Source organism: Euprymna scolopes, chromosome 3 (genome assembly GCF_053919585.1).
Source record: "Euprymna scolopes isolate OS-2025 chromosome 3, ASM5391958v1, whole genome shotgun sequence".
Lineage (NCBI taxonomy): Eukaryota > Metazoa > Mollusca > Cephalopoda > Sepiida > Sepiolidae > Euprymna > Euprymna scolopes.
This window is the reverse complement of record NC_136484.1, coordinates 78,790,183-78,809,671: the sequence shown is the minus strand read 5'-3', so window position 1 is coordinate 78,809,671 and position 19,489 is coordinate 78,790,183. Positions and strand designations below refer to the sequence as shown.

General features: G+C 32.0%; 1 protein-coding gene across 2 annotated transcripts in view; it reads left to right on the top strand.

Moving 5' to 3' along the window:
- Positions 1-1,552: 1,552 nt before the first annotated feature.
- Positions 1,553-19,489, top strand: part of LOC145256446 (uncharacterized) — a 237,487-nt gene continuing 219,550 nt past the window's right edge. For both annotated transcript variants that reach the window (XM_080115361.1, XM_080115372.1), the window contains exon 1: positions 1,553-1,759. The gene's annotated coding sequence lies outside the window, so the exon portion shown is untranslated. The remainder of the gene's footprint in view (positions 1,760-19,489) is intronic.

Below are 19,489 nucleotides of genomic sequence, written 5' to 3'. Positions count from 1 at the left end.
TAATTATTTAATTCACAGAGTAGATTACTAATGTCCTCTTTATATATTGTGCATTATATAATTAAAAAAGAGATTTATAAAAGAGATTTAACAGTTTTCAGATTTGAACTATGATATAAAATAATTGCAATTCTTACATTATATTTTGAAAGAAGAAGGAATAAAAGATAAAATATTAAACTAGAAAAGATGATTCGGGCTACTGACGAGATTTCTATAAAATAAAACGCACATACTGCTCCTACCTCATGGAGGTTGTAGAAAATGAAACCATTATGAAAAATGAAACTATTATGTTTCATTTAATCAACAAAATAATTATTTATGAGGACGGAATATTCAATATCAAATACAACCTTGCAATGCCGGGTACTTCAGCTAGTATATAATAAATATGTTACTTTAAATTGACGAATCTATTTAAACTCAATAAAAATGGATTACACTTTCAGAGCATATATATTATTTGCAAACAATTCAAATACTACAAGTATATTTAAATCACATTCATATAATTTTAATTGATATACGATACGTCTTACACGTGTTCCGTTGAAAGGCATAGGTAGACAAAACAATTTATTGGAGACCCACAAAAATCCATAGTTTTTTTTTAAAGGTAGAAGAGGAAACGGAATTCTTTTAAAGTTATAATAGTAAAATATAAAAAACCTTACTAATTGTAGATGATGTGTTGTTAACAAATTATATATATATATATATATGTGTGTGTGTGTGTGTGTGTGTGTGTGTGTGTGTGTGTGTGTGTGTGTGTTATATGTGTGTGTGTGTGTCTTATTAAAAATCTATACATTTATATAATTAACATAACAAACAAAACAACTTCATATGAATCCACTTCAGTATTTCTATAATGCAAATATTAATAAAAAAAACATAAATCCTGATTAAATTACCTCATTGGCTGTTTTAGTGAAATGAGGAGACTTTTATTATTTATTTTGTGATATTTATTGGATCTCATCGAAATATGAATTTCCTCATAATTTCTGGAAACATTTAATTCACTGATTGTTAATGTTTAAATACTTTGATACAAACTTACGTTACTTAACATTTTATTATTTATTAAAGTGATTCATAATCTTTCTCCCCTTTTCCAAAGTACTTCTACAATTTATTTGTTTTATTTTCATCAACAATATCATGATACACGAATGCACTTAATGTTTTACATTTTCAAACGATGCTCTTTTATTTCCTACAAGATACAACATTAGCAAAACTAGGAAGATTTGCTAAAGTTGTTTCGAATTTAATTTGGAAAATCTTTTTAAAGTAGAAAATTACTTTACCGGCAAAACAACATTCGTATGATTTACAACATTTTCAAAATCTTCTAAACTTGTTATCCAACCAAATCTCCCTTTATTTTAAACAAAAACAAAAAGAAAGAGAAAACAAAAGTGTCCCACCCCTATAAAAGAAAGTGCGAAATTTTTTCCAAACCTACAGGAAAATCCCTAAAAGTCCGTCTTAGCGCGCCATGTTGTTTAAAAACTGCATATAAATATCTGGCTCGTCTGTGGCCATAAATAACTTTCTTTGCACATGCACCAATATGCAACTCCTACATGTGAACAGCTCCCTCTCTTTCATTTATATCTCAGTCACGCATATGCACATAGCAAAATGAACTACCACAGCACATAAGTCACACAAGCAGGCCAGTGCAGCGCATACATAGTGACATAGCAAGAACTGAAAACTTGCAGCCGATGATGAAACACAAAAAACAGTAAGTCAGTTGATATAACACCCTCTCTCTCTCTCTCTCTCTCTCTCTCTATACATATATATATATATATATATATATATATATATATATATATATATATCTGTCTTTGTCTCTCTCTCTCTCTCTTCATTCACTGTATTCCTTGGAAGTATGAAAATACATATTTTCAATCAATTATTTTAAATAGCAAACTTTTAGGATAATAAGTATATATATATATATATATATATATATATATATATATATATATATATATATACTTATTATATATATATATATATATATATATATATATATATATATATATATTCTAAAACCAAGTTATTGTGAAATCATACCCGTATAAACTTTTACATAAGTTTAAAATATAATGTTATCTTGTAAAAAGAAAGGTAGTTTTATTTGACGACATACACAGAAGTAAATTATATAAAATTTATCTTTTAAATCGATAAAAATAACATAAAAGTTTTTTTAAAATATCCAAATAACGAGACGTTAGTTTAAACAGACAAACACGCAGTTTACTTACTGTTTAGTGCAGGTGCTCTTACTTAACTAACCGGTCCTTGGTTTAAAAACTAAAATTAGCAAACAAAAAAGAAATACAAAAAAACAGATATAATTTAACATTTTTTTAAATAATTAGTTTATTTATTTGTTAGTTTTAAATGTAATGGTTTGTTAATTTTTACCACTATTTCTATACTGTCGAGCGTATTTGCCATATTGTCGTTTAATCGTATTAATATGTGTGTTAATATTATCTATAGTCTACGGTTGCCGACGAACCTGCCAGCTACCAGTCAAGGGAGTAACTCTTAAAAACCTGCTTCACTGCAGCAGTTAACAAATGTACGTTGGATAAACTGTGCCACTACTTTACACATGCTGGCTGGCGGCCCAGCCAGCACTTATTTTTCCTGCGCACAACACAACGAAATATTTTAAGTAAATGAATTCTTTCTAAGAAAAACGAACGTCAAAAACAAAGCAAATGTGAGACATTAAACAAGAAATGAAAATTTGATTTTAGGTTTTACCGATAAAATACGAAAGTTAACTGGAAGTATTCAACATTGACAAAAGTTATTACGTGTAAATAAAAGGCAAAATTACTTGAAATCTTTATCAATCGTCCTTGTGTTGAGTTACGTGTAGATTTTTGTATGCAAACTTACATGAAATCGCTTTTCTTCTTTGTTGCTTGTAAATGTGGTGTGTGTGTGTGTGTGTGTGTGTGTGTGTGTGTGTAAACCATTGCTTGCGTGTCCCTATAAAAATAAAAATTCTGCATTTTTATATATATTATTTAGTTATAACAAAAAACACTTTTTGTTGTTTTTTTAATATACATGCACATATACATATACATAAATATATACATCTATACACACACGCATATATATATATATATATATATATATATATATATATATATATATATATATATATATACCCCATACATCATTTTAAACAGAGTAAAAAGAATTATTAGACATTGTATTTTAATATTATAAAAATGTTATTTGTTAATTTAACAAAAATTATAACTTTATTCTTGGAATAATTGTTGTAAGCTTAAATGAAAAAGAAGTTTACTATGTTTTGAACTTATTCTTGACGTCGAATACAAATGATATTAGACACTTTTTAGAACAATGTTGTACATTAATAAATCGAGATTTTACATATTTCACACGATAATTGGTGATGACAGAAAGAGAAAGATTGTACAATATATTCTTAGACAATTTTTTAAATGTTTACGTAGGATAACATCGATATTTCAGTAAATATTGACGCTAACATTTACGTGCATGTGTGTGTGTTTTATGTGTGTGTGTATTTGTGTGTGTATGTGTGTATGTGTGTGTGTGTTTGTGTGTGTGTGTTTTTGTGTGTGTATGTATGTGTGTGTTTATGTATGTGTGTATGTGTGTGTATTTTTGTATTGTGTATGTGCGTGTGTGCGTGTGTGCGTGTGTGTGTTTGCGTGTGTTTGCGTGTGTGTGTGTGTGTCCGTGTGTGTGTATGTGTGTGTGTGTCTACACCGAAGTTGTTTAATTCATTTGTCTACTTATTAGTAAGTCGCGAATACGTAGACAGACAACTTTTTTTTAGATATGTTTTGTTTCACATGTTTAACCTAGTGAAATGGGCACTATATAAGTGGTACTGTAAATATGTGCGTGTGCATATTGCAAAGTGTGCATTTGCAATATGCACACAGGACTATGGGATTATAGCAAACAATGTTCATCTCCTGGATATATATTAGTTCTACAACATGCTTTGCTGTCATTTTAACTGTGTTATATGCTCCTGGCTTCACTTGTCACAAGGAGTGTCGTTTTATTTAATGTAGCAATTAGCAATTTGTGAAGTATGTTTTTATTCGTTCAGAATATATTGAAGTTTTGTGAAAAGTTGTTTTAGAAGTATTTTAAATAAGCAAATCGTTTCCCGCGGTCTTACCTTATTTATTGTATTTTACGGAAAAGCCCATCGCTACATAATGGATCGCATGAAAACAACTGAAAAGTTTATTGATGATCTGTTTTGCTAGACAAAAAAAGGCCATTTACGTTTATGCAATAGATTCATTTTGTGCCGCAAAATTGAAACATGTTTACGATTTTTAAATGCTCTTCCTTATTTGATAACGATTGATTATGTTTCAAGCGGCTTTTAAAGATTGTGTTATTCAAAATAATTTTGATTTCGAGTGGGAGTCAATGTTTTATTCTTAACGGTTGAATTGTTATTGCAAATATTTTAATGTCACCTTTACAAGTTAAAGTGTACATGCATAACAGTGAACAAGATGCATCGAAACGAACATTTATAAAATATGTATATTTACATACACGCATGTGTGTGTGTGTGCGTGTGTGTGTGTGTGTGTGTGTGTGTAATATAATAGACGTATACGTGACCCGTAAGGTCACAAAAATATAACCACGTATTCTATTAGAAAATTCATAAACTGTGATATATCTGTTAAGACATTTTTCTTGTATAATTATTAAGGAAAATAAGTTTATATACTACTTTAGCAAATGTTGATAAATAATATGGACATTAAGAGGCTTATTATTTTGCCATCTAATTTAGATGCGAGTTTGTGGTGTACTGGTGTGCACAGAACTTATGTAGATTCCAAAGCTTACGTAAATTTGAAAAAAAAACAAAAAACTTTTTTCTTAAAAACCGGATTCATTCAGTGAAAATCAAACTTTATTAAGTCGCCTGGCGAGGATTTGTGGTCTTGATCAACCACTTGTTCAAAATATTAGCATGTCCAGTGTTTTGATGTGAACATGTAAGTTTTTGTCTATATCAATAAAAATATATCTTGCTATTTTTTATTGAGCACTTTTAATAACCTCGTTAAATTCAGGTGTTTTCCTCCTGAATACCTTTAACTCAGTGTATATATATATATATATATATATATATATATATATATATATATATATATATATATATATATATATATATGCACACACTCACAATATACCGTATATGTATATATATATATATATATATATATATATATATATATATATATATATATATATGCAGAATACTAAACTGATGAATATACTAACATTATCTTATAACCTTTTTTCTGTGTATTGATATTCATATAAAAAACATTTTTTCTATTTATTTAAAAAGAAAATACAACTTTGTTATATATGGCTTGTGGAATTGCATTCATTTGCAAAAGATCTAGCTAATTTGCATATTCTTTTAAACATTCATTTTAATTCCCTATTAGTTTTTTTTCGGTTTTCTTATGGGATGATCATCTTTAGTTAACTATTACGTGTAATTATATTCAGATATTCTACATGATTTATACTTGCGTAATATTTGCGTAAAAAAGTTATAGTAAACACAAACCATCTTTCTTTATGTATGCGTATATATGTTTGTTTAAAAAAATTACCTAACGAACTCCTCTGTCAGTTTTTGGTCTACAGACATGAAGCTTAATTTTTAGGGTATTTGAACCCATGCGAAACTATATTTGGGTTTTAGCCGAAGTAAGATCGGTGCAAAAGTGTGATAATTAAAGAAATGGGATTTGCTAGATGACGGTCGAACGACGGCATTACGAATATGCATGCGTAACGTAATAGCTATTCGTTCATGATTTAATTTTTAGCCTTGTACCAAACATATCTTCACAGCTCAGGCATTAACATCAGAGGAAAATGTAAATCGTAAGCTAAACGTTTTGGTTTCGATTCTCGGTGGTCACGCACGTCATTTTTTTTTTTTAACTTTTTAAGCCATTACTATATTTTAGTTAGTTATGATAGTCGATCCATGTGGATGACGATGTCTTTATCATTTATTTTTTATTTTTAATTGACTCTGTCACTCCGTTGATGACTGTTAAGCCACAGCCACCGAGATATAAAAGGCCCGTTAACTGAAAAATATCTGCAGGCAATGTAGGTAAGATTTGTCAAACTGTTACTGTCGATACTATATGATGATATTTTTAAAAAGAGCATTAAAACATGTAAAAAACGAATAGAAAGGAACCCAATTCGATTAATAATGAAACTGAACTTTATCCAATATAAATATAAATAGTATCTCTGTAAAATTACGTAATTTTAAAGCAATATATAATCTAATACTAATAAAACTGAATTATGAATTTAGGGAACAAACAATTAAAGAAACATAAAACAAACGATTCTTTGGCTTCGGGACGAGATCACAGTGTAGTATCTGTTCTGATGCTACAATTCACCTTTTCTCTCCTCGGCCGGTGGGAGAGAAATCCTTCATGATTGAGACAATTTTTATTTTTGTTTCTATCCAGAGTGCCCCTTATTGGGGAGATGGATTTTCCCACATGATTATATGTTGAAATATTTAAATAACTATTACATTCAATACAGAAATTATATTTAAAGTTTTCTTTTTCTGTTCTTCTATGTTCATTTTATCCATGTTTTTCATCAAAATGTGTAGCGTATTTTCATCAGTTACATGGTTAGGAATCCTATACTCCGCTATAGTCTTCATTTTCATATCAGTGCACAATACATGAATATGGAACTGAAGTTCACATAACTACTAAAAGACAATCATACTATAATGTGAACATTAAACAATCATATTATAATGTGAACATTGGTTAAAAACCAAGAAAATATAGTAAACATTTACGATATTAAATCAAGGTGGTGGTGAATTTGGGAGGGGACATTCACTCACTAGAGGTTGTCTCAGAGGCTATCATCAGTGATCGCTCACTAGCAGTAACCTGTGGTATTCGCTGAAGACCGAGTGACAACAAGTCTCCCCTATGTTCTCCACCGCAATGTTCTCTACCTAAAGATGATTGCACGCAATAGCAGTTTGCCATTGATTTCTCGTTGGCATCGCCCATTGGTGTTTCCTGCGGTTTGGGTGTCAAAATTCCTTCCCAAGATTTGAACTACATGCTTCCAGTGGAGGTCTGGTTAGTACTCTCCCACCTCGGATTTCCATCATCCTTGACTCTTCACAACTAGTTGGTGTGGCGGCAGTAGATGTCATCTACAGTTTTTTTTTTGGGGGGGGGGGGGGGGGCACTTCACGGGGAACGTGGGCCCTGCGTAAACGGGTTTTAATTTAATGGCGGGTCCCTGAGGTTTTCTTTCACTTTCTTCATATATATCTCATGCACTTTTTTTTGTAATCGAGCATGTATTTTATTTTTTTATTATTTTTTTGTTTCTTTCATAAATTTGATTCATACTTTTATTTCGTGCTAGTTTTGTTTTATTTACATTTTATTTTAATTCATTCTTATTTTTATATTATATTTTCCACACTAATATTTTTATTTTTTGTTACATTTATTTTTTTCATTCATATTCAAATAATGCTTTTGGCCTTTTTTTGCCTGAAATAGTATCTTCAAAAAAGTTTTCGTGATTAAATAAACCAATGAAAACCTTTTGCGTATGCGGTTTTTAGGGAGCAACCATTAAATCAAAACTCGTTTATGCGAGTCAGCATTCCTCGAGAAGTATCTTTTTTTATTATTGCTGTTGTTATAATAATAATAATAATAATAATAATAATAATAATAATAATAATAATAATACTTGTGCAGTGTACGAACTGTGCTATATTTTAGACAGGATTTTCAAGTTAAATTAAATTTTGATGGTGGTATCTTTTTTTCATTGAATTGTTAGATGAAAGTGCAGAATAATTAGAAAGCCAAAGAAAGTGCAGAATAATTAGAAAGCCAAAGAAAAGTGCAGAATAATTAGAAAGCCAAAGAAAATTCTTTTAAGAATGGCTTTCTAAATAACGTTATTATTTCAGCACGGTGCGTACAACATTTATTTATAAGATAAAACACAATTAATGTACTCTTTATTTTTTGTTCATATCAAAACTTGAATTAAAACTGATTAGTTAATGAATTTTTAAGATGAATTTGTGTTCGTATGTCTCTGGACAGAATTTCCTATTTCATTTCCCATTTCAGTCATGTAAATTATTTAAAGATAAAGATGTCATAAAACAAACAAAAAAAAACATTTAAGTTTTAAATATATTTAAATAAATTACGCCCGGTGCTAAAATATTGAATTCATCCGCGTTTTAGTTAAAAAAAAAAAAATTAAAACAAAAATAAAACAAAAAACTGTCGTGAAAAATGCTTCTAACTTTAAAATATTTGGAAATGCTCAATGAAAAGTTTTATTTATTTTTAAAAGAACGGACTGAAAAATATTCTCATATCAAAATTGTGTGTTTTGCAGTTTAAAAAGTAAATAGATATAGAAATAAAAAAATTAAATAGATATAGAAATAAAAGTTCCTTCAACAGAAATAAAACAAGTTCACTTACCGTTATATTTTGTTAGATTAAAATTATGCCAATGTGCAATTATGATAATTGTAATAATAATCTAAATGGAGAATTGTTTGTTCTCTTTAGGAGAATAAAAAACATAATTACAACTGCCACAATATAAGGCAACGAAACATATTTTTATAGCAACGTGCCTTTACCTACATGTTGATCTACTAATGACTTCACGCTGTCATGTTCATTGGCTTGCTTCTCGGTAGCCGTAGTGAAGCCCGATGCGTGATCTGCAGTGCTTTGCACAAATAGAGCACGGGAAGACAGGATTTGAGTTTTGATGTTGAGTGGCCGCCGCTCGTTGGTGTCTCAGTGTGCGACGCTCCGTAGCTGCTCGCTCATACTCGTTGCTGAAGGAGGCCATCTCACTCTCACATATGTCGCCAAGTGTATCTGTCCGCTACTAAAGTCTCCAAAAGATTGTGTGAGTATGATGCAGTCTATGTAGCGTTTCTTTGGACAGCCGACGTTTCGTCAGCCGTGAATGAGCTGACCGGAGAACTCTTCGAGGTAGTTTGTTTGATCGCATCCTAATAGCGTGGCCTAACCATCGAAGCTGACGATGGATAAAGAGTGACTTTAGAGGGGCAACTTCAATTCTCCTGTTAATCTCTGAATGGGACACCTTGTGCCACAATGGAGTCTGAGGATCTGCTGTAGTTGTCTGATGTGAAATTACTCCAGTAGCCGGATGTGACGGCGATACGGAACTCATGTCTCGGAACCGTATGGATCCTGAGATTGCAATTGGCTAACACTCGGTCATTCAGATGGCCAAAACCAGAAGAGGCTAGATTAAGACGGCGCTGATCTTCATCGCTAAGGTTTCAGAAGAATGAGAGATTGGAGCCAAGGTATGTGAAGCTGCTGATATTCTTTAGAGGGATACTGTTGACGGTGAAGATGGGAGCATCAGTTGGAGACACGTTTGGCAGCATTTCGTTTTCTTAATGTTGATAATAAGGCTTGCTCGGTTATAGATGTTGGAGACTACGTCTAGACCGCGTTGAAGTCCACTAGAAGTATGGCTAGGGAATGCAACACCATCGCCATACTGTAAGTTGCAGATGAGCTCTTCAGAGGTTTTAATCTTGGCCTGAAGACGATTCAGGTTAAAGAGGCTGCCATCAGGACGGTATTGGACAGCAACAGCATCAGAAGGTTGAAAGTCACAGTGCGAAAACAAAGTGACGGCAACCAGGAACCAAGACGCATCCCTGCTTCACACAGACATTCACGGCGAAAGTGTTCGATTCTGCACCTCACGGCGGAAGTCACATTGTGAATCTGGGACAACAAGATGGACAACAGTCTCCAAAAGTCGGGTGAGCATGATCTTAACCAATACTTTGCCGGCCATAGAGAGAAGAAAGATGCCTTGACTGATGTCACAGTCAGCGCGGTCACCCTTACGTTTGTAGACGAGGATAATGTTAGCATTCTTCAATGCTGTGGGAGACATTTTGCTGGCCAACATTTAAGGATGAACCGGTGGAGATGCAAGAGAAGATCAGTTCCACCACACTTGAGGATCTCAGCGGGTACAGGAATGGATGGTAGAGTGGGGAGATCATGAACAATGGAGGAATCAGTGGCATTGATTTTATTAAGCAGCTCCTGTAGGTGCTCAGCCCATCTTTCCAGGATACCGCTCTTCTCTTTGATGAGAGTACTATCCTCACTACGCACATGATTCATGGCCTAAGGTAACGCTGCCTCATAGAAACGCTGCCACCTAGAAACTGTGGGTATAGCCAAGGTCCGCTCGGCTTTGGATCTCCCTAGCCTTATTCAGCCACCATTCATTCTTCATCTGACGCAATTCTCGTTATACCATGGCACGGAGGGATGAGTGTGGAAGATGTTATATTTTTTTAAAGAGCATCATGAGCGGCATTTTTCTCACGTATGAGGGATCCAATGTTCCGAGCATAATCGTCGAATCAGTCCTTGTGTCGCCTCTCAGAGTAGCGAAGGATGGGTTTTGAGGCATCATGAAGAGCAGTTGAGATTTCTTGCCATTCTGTCATGATGGTAGTAGTGGTAACTGCTGAGATTGCAGCGGTGACAGGACTCCGTGATGGCATCACACAATTTGGTTGAGATTGTCAGATCCCGTAGGTCAAGTCGCCGATTTTGCTTATGCCGACGGACAAGTGGACGTACGTTTAGCCGGAGACTTATGCGAATTAGACAGTGATCAGTGGAGCATGGCACGGATCAAGAGCACGTCATGGTGTCTGCCGATGACGAAATCTTTAAGGTGCCATTGTTTGGACCTTGGGTGTATCTAGGACGTCTTTATGTCACGTAGCTGGAAGATGGTGTTATTAAAGGTAAGACCCAGCTTTGCATAGAGGGACAGAAGTTGGAGACTATTTCTGTTTACGTTTCCTATTCCATTTCATCCAATGACTCCTTGCCATATATCATGGTTTTTGCTAACACTGGCGTTAAAATCACCCAGCAGAATGATCTTATCGCTACATGGAGTGTTCCTGATGTTAGCCGTGAGATTGTCATAGAAACAGTCCTTCACGTCCTCCTCCGAGTCAAGCGTGGAAGCATAGGCACTGGTCAGGGTGGCATAACGATTCCTGGTCAGTGGAAGCTGTAGGGTCATGAGACGTTCATCGATTGCAGTTGATGTCTCAGTTAAATGGCGAAGCAGAGAGGACCGAATGGCAAAGCCATTGCTTAAATTTCGCGCTTAAACTAAGTGACTACACAGCACCGATAAAAGACATATTTTCTCTTCGAGAGGCTTCGACCTTTTATAACAACAATATGAGGAAAAAAAGTAAATAAAAATGATTTTATCATTTTACAATATTTTCAGGTTTTCAAATGTTCTCATTTTATATATATATATATATATATATATATATATATATATATATATATATATATATATATATAAAGCCGATCGTATATGATATTTGCTTAATGCAGCATTTAAAAAGTTTTTTTTTTAATGACTCGTGCGTCACCACCGAGAATCGAAACCATCGGCAGCTCATCCGAGTTCGAAAACTCAATGAACGAAGTTGAACTGGAAGGCATTTGTTTTAGGAGCGAAAAACTTTCTTGGCAGCAATAAGGCCAGAAACTACGCAGAACTTGTCAACAACATGCTGATTACTTTCAGAAACCTAGGCTGCAACATGAGCGTTAAGATATAATACTTATTTTCACATATGAACCAGTTTCCTGAGAACCTGGGTTTAATGAGTGGCGAGCAGGCGGAAAGATTCCACCAACACCTGAAAGAGATTGAAACCAGGTATTAGGGTGTTTGGAACGCAATCATGAAGGCTGACTACTTTTGGAACCAGTAGAGAGATTTCCCTGTCACTGAGTTCGAAAGAAACAGAAGTTTAAGCCCTAAAGTTTGAACAATGATGAAGCAACATGCAGTTTTCCCACCATTCCATTTACAGTAACCGATGTTTCTATCAGGTAATCAATATATGTTGTTGGCAAAACATTTTTTTCTCTTAAAACATATTTAGGATGATAATGCCACAAAAATCATCTGATAATGCCACAAAAATCATCTGATAATGCCACAAAAATGATATCGATTTTTCTCGCTGTATCTGATTTTTTTTCAACTCAACTTAGCATGATTTGATTTAGATTAACAGATGTCATTTCCTGATTTAGCAAAAATACTTTAAATCAGTTGCAGAAATTTGGACAACATTCAAAAAGTAAAAACTTGTTGCCTATTTTAATTAATAAACAAAAAATAAGCTCGTGTAAACTGAAATGTAAACGAACCTACATCTAGATTAAAATTAGGTCAATTTTTAACAAAAAGAGTGGCCCGTCCGCTCCAAAAACGAACAAAGAAAGACTTTAATTAGAGGTAAAGTGAACCTCTGCCTGATAAATGCACGACTATTAGCTGCGATAAATGGGTGTATGAATAACAAAGAATCTGATTGGCTATCTAGTAAATTCAGCACCACGTAAATATATAAAAACACCCAGCAACATCGATTCCATGCCTGACAAATCCTCACAAGGATAAAACGCTGAAAATTCTTACTTTATGTATGGTATTGAAATTTTATTTTTAAATTATATTAACTTTAACTAGCTTTCGTTTTGAAATAATAAATTATTGATTATAGTGTTTGTCTGTGTTTGTTTTGCGTGTGTGTGTTTGTGCTTGTGTGTGTGTGTGTGTGTGTGTGTGTGTGTGTGTGTGTGTGTGTGTGTGTGATTAATCATCAATAATTTTTAATTGCCGAATGAATTTGCAGTTTTTGCTATTTTACAGTTGACTTCTTCATCAATAGTGTTTCATCTGGAGAGGGTGCTTCTGGGCAAAACAAAATAAAATATAATTTCTATGAAAATTAACGGTTACATGTTTTGGTTAGTGCGGGTTAGTACATCACCACAGGTTTTCTTTAAATTCGTGGCTATTTCTATCAGGACGCAGTTTATTGATGATTCTGTCAATGTGAAGAACGACATCACACTCGTTTACTCTGGAAGTAAACGTTTTTGATATAATAGAGAAGCATTGGATAAAGTGAACTTTAATATAACTCAAGTTTTTGTTCTATTTTCTCTGAAACTGTTTAGTCGTTAAAATCTTCCGTATCCCGTCGGCACGGAAACATGTTGTTACCAAAGCCCTGGGGGTCATTCTAGGGTAAAAGTTAATAATTGTTTGGTAGTTGGTGAGACAACTTCATGGTGATCAGTAATGGTGGAAGTTGGGTAGAGCTTTATTATTTAAGAGCACAAATTAAACTTATTTACATTGAGCTGGAAAACGATCATGTTATAGTCAGCCGGAAAGTAGCCCACCAGTATCTTCTTCCACAGACGGACACTTGGAGGCAATTGCGTTGTATTTTATAAGGATTTTCCTATCAGCTATTTTTTTAGCATGCGAGATCTTTTGGTAGTTTATCAAGCATGCAAGATTTTTTAATTGTTCACACTATTCCTGACAAACGAAGTGATCAAGATCAACGTACCTTGTAACTTTGGTATGCTTACTTTCACGATGGATAATAACATGCTAGACCTCGTGTAACGATCAGTGATACATCTACTCTATTTTCATGCAGAGAACAGATTTAACATTTTATAAAGAGTTTTATATCATTAAAGAGTTTTGAAGATCAACGTAGAACTGAATTATTTCTTATGTATAAAGGACTTATAAGGGCCAATGTTATAAGGGCCAATGTTATAAGGGTCAATGTTATAAAGGCCAATGTTATAAGGGTCAATGTTATGAAGCACGTGAACAAGAGTAGCAACGAGTGTGTCAGAATCCGAAATAGAAATGATGTGCGATGCTGCATTAGGAATGATCTTATAGAAAACGACCAACATATTCAGGTTTCGTTTTTGCAGGTCAAGTTAGACAGTGCGAAATAGTCGTCATAGGCGATTTCTCTTTCTGACAAAAAAGCAGTCTAATTGATGCGTTCGAAATACATATATGAGTGTAGTATGTTTTTTAAATATTTTATTGGATATGTAAACAAATTCATATGTTATAACTACAAGAGACGTTTTCGCTTTAGAAATAAGTAAACTCTGATTTTTGTGATTGAATGTACAAACAGAAAGAAAAGTGGCTTGCATTCATACAACAGTTTACAACTGCGAAATAAGGAAATTTATTACCACAGCGTTGAAGAAAATGTACGCGGCATTTTACATTTTTAAATAGAAAAAACGTTTTGTAGAAATGCATATGAAATGAAAAGTAACCATCTTGGCTTCAACTTATAATATTTATTTTCAATCATAGCACATTTTAATGTAAACATTTATCCTATTATATATATATCGAGCTAATCCAATAGTTAAAAATAATAATAGTTAATAATAATAAAATGATAATCATAATATGATAATAAGATAATGATGATAATAGTAATAATGTGATAGTAATAACAAAATGATAATGATAATGATATAGAAATAATATAATAATATAATGATGTAATATAGTAATTATATAATAATGACAATATAATAATAATAACATAAAAAAAAATAATATAAAATAAAATAATAATGATATAATAATAGAATAGCGTAATAACAAAAAATAATAATATAATAATACTGATATAATAACAATAATAATACTATTAATAATAACAATAATATAATAATGCTACTAATAATAATATAATAAAATAATTATAATAATATTATGATTAATTTTAATAATACGATTAGCAATAATAATAATAATAATAATAATAATAAAAACAATAGCAATAATCAAATAATATGAATATTAATAATAATGATTTTAGTAATATTGATAATAAGAATAATATTAATAATAAGAATATAATAAAAAATAATAATAATATTAAAAATAATAAGTAAAATATAATATAAAAATATAATATATAAGATATAATATAAAATTTTAAAGTTATATATATAGGTCAACAAAGCAAAAATACGAAATACCTGACAATTGTAAAATGAAACATGATTACATTTCAGAACCAATGGTTTCAGATCCAATCGCCATTGACAAAACATATACAACGAAATTATGTAAAGGCTACTATTAGAATCTGATATAATATAAATGCGATATGTATATATATATATATATATATATATATACACGCACGCACACACACACACACACACACACACACACACACACACATATATATATATATATATTCGTCGGCTAGATTGCTTTGCATTAGTGTAAAGAAAAACATAAGTAAATAATAATAATAACAACAACAACAACAATAATAATAGCAGAAACAGAGAGATAAAGGATAAGACGAAAAACGAAAAATGGAAAGAAAAACAACTACATGGAAGATTCATTAAGATGATAAAAGATGAAAATAACGAAAACACTTGGACATGGATGCGAAGAAGACGCATAAGCCGAGAAACTGAATCCCTAATAACTGCAGCACAAAATAACTCGATAAGAACCAACCACATCAAAGCAAAGATCGACAAAACACAAGAAAACAGCAAATGCAGACTCTGTGGACAAAGAGACGAAACGATAAACCATATAGTAAGTGAATGCAGCAAATTTGGCCCAATAGGAATACAAGAACAGACACAACTAAGTGGGAAGGGTAGTACACTGGAAATTATGCAAACAACTGCATCTCGAACGCACAAACAAGTTGTAAAAATATAAGCCGGCAACAGTACTTGAAAACGAGAATCACAAAATCCTATGGAATATAGACATACAAACTGATAAACTCATCCAAGCAAGAAGACTTGGTGTCGTAATAATTAACAAGAAAGAAAAGTTCTGTAGACTTTGCTGTTCCAGCCGACCACAGCGTGAATATCAAAGAAAAGGAAAAACTGTGCAAATACGCAGAGCTAGCCAAAAAGCTGAAAGGGGTATGGAAGATGAAGAAAATCAAAATAATACCTTTAATAGTAGAAGCACTAGGAATAATCTCGAAAAACTTCGAAAAAAGAATGGGAGAAATTGGAATCAGAAGAATAACTGGAAAGATATAACGAGCAAGAATAATAAAAATTAAGCTGAAATATTAAGAAAACCCCTTGAATTTGGAGATCAACACACGTGAGCAGCAAGTGCGGACCAGACAAACTGCTACAGAGGCAAAACATGAAACGCCACATGGAACCAAGAACATTGAAACCGCATATCTATAAGTTCTATAACCCTACCTCCATCCCCAATTACTACATCACTGCTCTCTCTCACTAAAAATAAAATAAAAAGTGAGACCAAGCAGCCAAGTAGAGTCAGGGAGGAAGAAAAGACTGGGGAGAAAGCACTGACTAGATCTTTGCTGGATAAATGCGAAGAGAACTGGGACCTTGCTACACAAATTCCAGTGAAGACCAATAGCCGCCGTGAACAAGAAATCATTACTCAGCAGCTGTTGCGATAATGCGAAATAAATACTATAATAATAAATACTATCGAAAGAGGTGGAGAGTACTGGAAATCTAGGGAGACTTGTTGTCACTCAGCTTCCAAAGAACACCACAGGCTGTTTTCAAGGAGAGATCTTTGATGACCTGTGTGAAAGCTCCTTGTGAGCCAATAATAATAATAATAATAATAATAATAATAATAATAGATTACCATCTTTAGCTAAATCACTCCGTGAAAATGAGATTCTACTTTTTGAAATAATTACGAGTTGAAAAGAAAAAAAAACAATTATTTTAAGAATTTCGAGTACGAAATCAGTTTTGCACATAAATTTAACGTAACTTTTTCATCTTGTTTAATCGTTCAAAAACCAAAACAAAATAAGAGTAGAACAAAACATTTTCGCTTGATTGTTAAAATTTATTTGATGCGTTCGCTTAATGTTCGATTTTGATTGGTTTTCAAGCGTCCTTGATAGTAATTTTTTATTCTAACTTAAACAGAGTGAATACTGTTTGTTTTTAACTAAAAATACTTATTTAACTAAAAATGCTTATTTAAATAAAAAATAAACTTACCTAACTAGGAAGAAGAGTAACATATGTATTGCATATTTTTTTGTTCATCTCTTTTGTTCTGCTAGTTACAGAAATAAATACCCGAATCTCATTCTTCGTTGGGGGAGGGGGTCTAAGTTTAAATGTAGATATAAGGTACTTTTTTATCGGAAAAATTCTACAAAATATAGCTCTATTTTTCACTAGTGTCTTAAGCCAATAAGTATTATAAACATTAATTATTTCAAAAGAAGCCGATGGCCGACAATGACAGTATCCAGGCGGCGTCAACAGAAATGAAAAATCTTGTCCATTATAAACATTTTAATATCAAGTGTGAACAGCTTGAAACGTTTAGCGAAACACGCTAAAAGGTTCACAAAAAGGGTGTTTACAGTAATGTACCAATAAAGGAAATAAATTAAACTCTGAGAATCAATGTTAAATCTGGTTGGGTTTATAAACTGTTGGGCTTAAATGAACAACTTCTAATAAATGATTTTGAGTTCATTTCCTATCACCAAGAAAATTTTTTTTAAATCGTTTTGGAATTCGAAATTAAGCTTCAATTTTTTCGAAAGGTTCTGATTTTTCCGATTCCCGAAGCCGAGCAATCGTCCCAACACTAATATATATATATATATATATATATATATATATATATATATATATATATATATATATATATATATATATATATATATTATTATTATTATTATTATTATTATTATTATTATTATTATTATTATTATTATTATCGCTCCGTCCGTTATCATGCTGTGCATCCCTAAAAAAGGAAAGTGGAATATTCCAAAAAGTGGAATGTTCCAAATAAACCTTGTCATATATATATATATATATATATATATATATATATATATATATATATATATATATATATATATATATATATATATATATATAAACATTGGTGTCGCTGTTGAGGCAAAGCTAATAAAAATGATTTGTTTTTCTTGGCCTTTTGGCTAATATCAAAGTGTAGTATCTGTTCTTCAGATGCTACATTTCAATTTCTTCTCTCTCAGTGGAAGATAAATCCTTTACGACTAAGACAATTTTTTCTCCACGTTAAAAAAACGATCCTGGTGGCATAATCTGTCACGTGGGGAGGCATCGTGAATAGCTATGTTTATGGTTAATGTAACAAAGTTTTAATATTAAAAATGTAACTGGAAAAAGTTATTTCTGATTTAATTACAAAATTACCTGGAAATGTTACTTCTGATTAATTATAAAACGTCCTGGAAAATGTCCGTTCTGATTATTTTTTTTGTTTACTTGCCTCCCCACAAGGGCGAAATTGGACATGAGGTCGATTAAAAATTTAGGGGGAAACCAGCTCCCCAAAAGGGGCACTCTGGTCAATAACAAAAATAAAAATTGTATCATTAATTAAGGATTTCTCCTCCATTAACCAAAACCAAAAAAGGGGGGATTTTAGTCACTTGAATGCTGAAACTTATACTACACTCAGAAATTCATGTTGAAGCAATGGTTGCCTAATCGCTAACCGTGTTAATGTTTTTATGTATTACTTTCGATAAGCTGCTGAAACAGTTTATGATTTAAACATTACTTTATTTCAAGTATATTTTAAGCAGTGGATTACGGGATATGAAGTCAGTCCTGGAAATAACATATCCAAGAATTAAGAAAAATGAAGTGTGAGTTAATTGATAGTTGTGTTTTTATGAAATAATCAGCTCAGACAATATATCAAAGTAATTTTTTAGTAAGAGAGGGCGACGAGGATGGTTTAAATTATAAAATATTATTGTCGAAATTAGTAACATATCCAAGAATTACGAAAAATAACGAAATGTGATTTAATTGATTGGTGTGTTTATAATAAAATAATCAGCCTAGACAATATATCAAATTTATTATATAAGTAAAGGGGAAGGAGATAAGGAGGGCTTAAGTTATGAAAAATGATTGTCGAAATTAGTAACATATCCAAGAATTACGAAAAAAATGATGAAATATTAGTTAATTGATTGGTGTGTTTGTAAGGAAATAATCGGCCTAGACAATATATCAAAGTTATTATTTAGTAAAGAGGGAAGGGCGAGAATGTGGGTTAAAATTATGAAAAATGATTGTCGAAATTAGTAACATATCCAAGAATTACGAAATATGATGAAATGTGAGTTGATTGATGTGTGTGTTTGTAATGAAATAATCAGCCTAGGCAATATATCAAAGTTATTATTTTAGTAAGGTGTGCGATATGGTGAGTTTAAATGATGAAAAATTATTGTCAAAATTAGTACCATATCCAAGAATTATTAAAAATGATGAAATGCGAGTTAATTTTTTTATGAGTTAATTTTTTTTTTTCATAA